Below are 5,272 nucleotides of genomic sequence, written 5' to 3' on the forward strand. Positions count from 1 at the left end.
ATGGTCCTGCTCCTGTTCTGGCCTTGACCTGGCCTTGGACGTGTCCTGGCCCAGATTTGTTCTGGCCCTGCCTTGGCCCATCCCTGCCGTGGCCCTGCCTGTTGTGCCCTCTCCTGGCACTGACTTTGCCCTGTCATGGCTCAGTGGTGCCATTGACCTGCCTTACACTGCCCTGGTTGTGCCCTGGCCCTGCCTGGCACTGGCCTCTCCCTGGACCTGCTCTGACCCTGCCTTGGCCTTTGCCCTGTCCTCACTATGGCCTGGCCCTTGCCTTGTTCTGGCTTAGCCCGGGCCCTGGCCCTAGCTCTGGTCCTACCGTATCCCTGGCCTTGCCCTTATCCAGACCCTGCCCCTGCCTCTGCCCTGGCCCTGGCCTGGAACCTGGTCCTGTTAAGGACTTGGCCCGACTCTGCCATGGCCCTGGCCCAGACCCTAGCCCTGCCAGGTACCTGTCCTGGCCCTGCTCTGGGCCTGGCTTTGTCCTTGGTTCTTAGATGACCCCGGCTCTGACCCTGCCCTTGCCCTGGCACTGGCCTTGGACATGTCCGTGGTCCTAACCCCGGCCCTGCCCTGGAGCTGTCACTGTCTTGGCCCTGCCTTGGCCCTGGCCCTGGACCTGGCCCTGCCGCAGCCATAGACCTGCCCTGGTTGGTCATGCCCTGCCTTTACCCAGTGCTACCCTGGGCCTGCTCCACCCTGCCCTGGCTCTGCCCTGCCTTTGGCCCTGCCCTGACCCCGCCTTGGTCCTCTCACTGGCCCTAGTGCAAACCTGGTCCTTGCTCTGGCCTTGGCCCGGCATTGACCACTGCTCCTGACCCTGGTCGTGCCATGGTCCTGGCCCTGCCAGTGATCCTAATAGTCCTGGCCCTGGCCCTGTCTTGGCCCTGTCCTGGCCCTGGCTCTGGCCTGACCCTGGCCCTGAAGTGGATTTGAAGGTATCCTGTCCCTGATTTAATCTTGCTCTGCCTTTGCCTGTCCCTCTCCTGGCCCTACCATGGCCCTGCCCCTTCCCTGGCTCTGCCCTGGTCTTGTGCTTACCCTGATGAAGACCTTGGCCCTGTCCCTGGCTTGTCCTAGACCTGGCCATGGCCCTGCCCCTGCCCTGGGCTGGCTCTGGCACTGGCATGGACCCTGGACCTGGCTCTTGGCTACTTAAGGCCATACCCTGGCCCAGCCCTGTCCTACTGACCCTGTCCTGGCCCTAATTTGCCCTGGCCCTACCCTGGCATGCTATTCTGGCCCAACCCCTGACCCTGTCTCTGTGCTGGCTCTAACCAAGGTGCTGGTCCTGCCATGGCCGTGTTCTTGACTTGCCCTTTCCTGTTCCTGGTCCTGGCCCGCCCTGGCCCTGCTCTGGCCCTGGTCTGAACCCCGGCCCTGCAGTGTACCTGCCTTGGTCCTGCGTAGACCCTGCCTCTGGCCCTACCTCTGCCCTGGCCATACTCTTTCCCTGGCCTGGACACTGATCCTGGTCCTTTTCCTTCCCCAGCCATGGCCCTGGCCCTGCCCTGCCTGTACCCTGTTCTATCCTGGGCTGGCCCTGCGGTTGCCTGTTCTTGCTATTGCCCTGCCCTAGCCTGCCTTGCTTGTGCCCTAGATCTGCCCTGGCCTTTGCTCTTGTCTTGGCTCTAGCACTGACTCAGCCCTGGCACTCCCCTGGCCTTGCCTTGGCATTTGCCCTACTCTCTCTAATGCCTAGCTCTGGTCCTGCCCTGCTCTGCTCTTGTTCTGTCCTGGCACAGCCCTGGCCCTCCCCTGCCGTATCCCTGGCCCTGGTCCTGCCCTTATGCAGGCCTGACCCTGCCACTGCCCTGGTTTTGACCTGTACCTTAGCCATACATTGACCCTGTCTTGACCCTTTCCTGGCCTTGCCAGGGACTCGCCCTGGCTCTGTCATGTCCCTGGCTTTTTCTTGGATTTGGATGTGTCCAGTCCCTTATTTGCCCCGGCCCTTCCCTGGCTCTGCCCTTCCAATTCTCTGGGTAGGGACAGGGTCAGGATCAGGCCAGGGCAGGGTCAGGACCAGGGTAGGGCCTTGGTAAGGCCTGAAGATGGGAAGGGCCAGGGCAGCGGCAGGGCCAGGGAAGGGTCAGGGCCAGGGATATGGTGAGACTAGGGGCAGAGCCAGCGCTGGGGCTCAGCCAGGGCAGAGCAGGAGAGGTTACATTAGGCTATTATTTACAAATTTTGTTTTATATTTTTAAGGTAACTATAGTAGTAATAATAATATCTGTATTATGTTGTTTGTAATAGCAATAGTATTTGTAGTAAATCATTACTAAATTTTAACTTATACTTTCTTTGCTTTCGGTAGTGTTCTATGAGTATAATTTTTTTTTTTTTTTTTTTTGAGACGGAGTCTCGCTGTGTCTCCCAGGCTGGAGTGCAGTGGCGTGATCTCGGCTCACTGCAAGCTCCGCCTCCCGGGTTCACGCCATTCTCCCACCTCAGCCTCCCAAGTAGCTGAGACTACAGGCGCCCGCCACCACGCCCGGCTAGTTTTTTATATTTTTAGTAGAGACGGGGTTTCACCATGTTAGCCAAGATAGTCTCGATCTCCTGACCTCGTGATCCACCCGCCTTGGCCTCTCAAAGTGCTGGGATTACAGGCTTGAGCCACCGCGCCCGGCCGAGTATAATTTTATAAATACGTGTATTTGTGAGGCATCGATTCTCACAATTACTCTATGTGCTGGGTACTTATGGCATCCCCATTTTCCTTACATAGGAAACAGACTTAAAGAGGTTAAGTCCTTGGCCAGATTACTCCCAGCACTTTGGGAGGCCAAGGCAGGGGGATGGCTCGAGCTCAGGAGATTGGGACCAGCCTGGACAACACTATGAAACCCCATCTCTACTAAAAATGTACAAAAATAGCTTATTAAAGTTTTTTGTATCATTGTGGTTACAAAACACTGGTCAAATACACAGGGCATGGTTTGGGCAGGGCCGGGGACAAGGTCAGGCCAGGAAGGGGCCAGGGCCAAGGCAGGGCCAGAGCTAGACTTGGAGGTGTCCTGGCCCTGATTTGCCCTGCCCCAACGTTGGCCCAGCCCTGCTCTGGCACTTCCTGCCATGCCCTGTCCCTGGCCTGATCATTGGCCCTGGCCCTGTCCTGCTTCTGGCCCTGTCCTGGAGTTGACCAGGCGTTGCCATGGCCCAGTCCTGCCATCGCCTTGCCCCCTGTCCTGGTGCTGCCGTGGCCCTGCCTTGGCCCTAGCTCTGCCTCAACCCTCGACCTGCCCTGACCCTGCTCAGCCCTGGAACTACCCTGACTCTGCCTTGGTGCTGGTCCTCTCCTCTCTATGGCCTGGCTCTGGCCCTGCCTTATACATGCTCTGACCTGCATGTCCCAACCTGGGTCCAGCCTTGGTCCTACCGTGTTCCTGGCCTGGCTGTACCCTTGTTCTGACCCTGACCCTGCCCTGGCCCTCTTCTGGCCCTTCCTTGGTCCTGCTCTGCCCTTCCATGTCCTGGCCTTGCCCTCACCCTGCACTGGCCCTGCACTGGTGCTGCTCAGCCCTGACACTGCCTTGACCCTGACCCTGCCTTCTCCCCAGCCTTGTCCTTGCCCTGCCCTGGCCTGACCCTGGGCCTGCCATGTTCATGACATGGCCCTGGACCTGCCTTGCCATTCTCTGTCCTGGTCCTGTATTGTCCCCACCATGCTCTGGTCCAGCCCTTGCCCTGGCCCTGTTGCCAGTCCTGCTACTACTATAGCCCTGCCCTGTTTTTGGCCATGCCCTGTGTTACCATAGCCCTGCCCTGCATTGGCCCTGGCCCTACCCCGGCCTTCTCTTATCCTGGCCTGGCCCTACCCTGGCCTTTTCCACCCTGGCCTTTTCCACCATGGCCTTTTCCACCCTGGCCTTTTCCACCCTGGCTTTTTCTACCCTGGCTTTTTCTACCCTGGCCTTACCGTTCCCTGGCCTTGTCCTGCCCTGGCCCTGTGCTATCTTAGTCCTGCCCTGGCCCTACCCTCACCCTACCCTGGCCCTGCCCTACCCTGGCCTTGCCCTGCCATGACCTTGCCTTTGGCATGCCCTGGCTCTGGTTCTGCCCTGGCCCTGCCCTTGCCCTGGACCTTCCCTGGCCATGGTTTTTCCCTGGTCCTTCTCTGGCCTTGCCCTGGCCCTGGCCCCTTTTTGGTCCTGCTGTGTTTCTGGCCTGCCCTGTCCATGTCCCAGACCTGGCTCTGGTCCTGGACTTACCTGTCCCTGCCCTGCCATACCCTGACCCATTCCTTGCTCTACACTGAACCTGGCCTGCCTTGGCCATGTGCTACCCTTGCCCTTCCCTGACCCTCTGCTGGCCCTGGCCCTGCCGTGGGCCTGGCCCTGACATGTCCCTGCCCCGGCCCTGGTTCTGCTGTGCTTTGGGCCCTGGCCTTGGTCCTGACTTGTCGCTGGCTGTGACCCTGCCCCTGGTTTTTCTTTGGCCGTGACCCTGTCCCCGTTCTGTCCTAGTCCTGGCCCTGTCCCAGTTCTGGTCCTGCCCTGGCCCAGCCCTGACTGGTCACTGCACTACCTTGGCCCTGCCCTGCCCAACGCTGCCCATGCCGGGGCCCTGCCTTAGCCATGCCCATGGCCCTGCCCCTGGTCCTGCCATTGTCCTTACCCTGCCACTGGTCCTGCCATATCCCTGACCCTGACTTGGCCCTGGTCCTCATCTTGCTCTGGTCCTGCCCTGCTTCTGGCCCTGCCCTGGCACTACCTTGGCCCTGGCCCTGCCAAGGCTCCCACTTTCCCTGGCCTTTCCTTGACCTTGTGCTACCCTGGCCCTGCCATGCCATGGCCCTGCCTCTGCCTTGGCCCTGCCCTGGGCATGGCCTTGGCATTTGGCCTGGCCCTGCCCTGCCCCTGCCCTGGACCTGCCCTACCACTACCTGGCCTGTCCCAGCCCTGCCCTGGCCCCCTCCTGGCCCTGTCTTGGCCCTGTGCTACCCTGTCCCTGCCCTGTCCTGGCCCTGCCCTTGCACTGGCCTTTCCCTGGCCCAGGCCCTGGATTAACAAAGCTGTACAATCATCAATCACCACTGATTCTGTGCAGAACATTTTCATCTTCCCAAAAAGAAACCTGTTAGTAGTCACTCCCCGTCCCTCTCTCGCAGCCCTTGGCAACCACTATTGTAATTTTTTGTCTCTGTGGATTTACTTACTCTCAACTAGACATTTCGTATAAATGGAAACATTCACATGCCTTTTTGTCTGGCATGTACCAAGATTTTTGAAGTATACTTTTTAATTTTTGTCTGATGTTTTCTAGATTTTAA

General features: G+C 59.4%; 1 pseudogene; it reads left to right on the plus strand.

Moving 5' to 3' along the window:
• Positions 1–3,154: 3,154 nt before the first annotated feature.
• LOC135965275 (uncharacterized) lies at positions 3,155–4,258 on the plus strand (annotated as a pseudogene).
• The last annotated feature ends 1,014 nt before the right edge of the window (positions 4,259–5,272 follow it).

The sequence above is a fragment of the Macaca fascicularis genome, chromosome 10 (assembly GCF_037993035.2).
Source record: "Macaca fascicularis isolate 582-1 chromosome 10, T2T-MFA8v1.1".
Taxonomy (NCBI): Eukaryota; Metazoa; Chordata; class Mammalia; order Primates; family Cercopithecidae; genus Macaca; species Macaca fascicularis.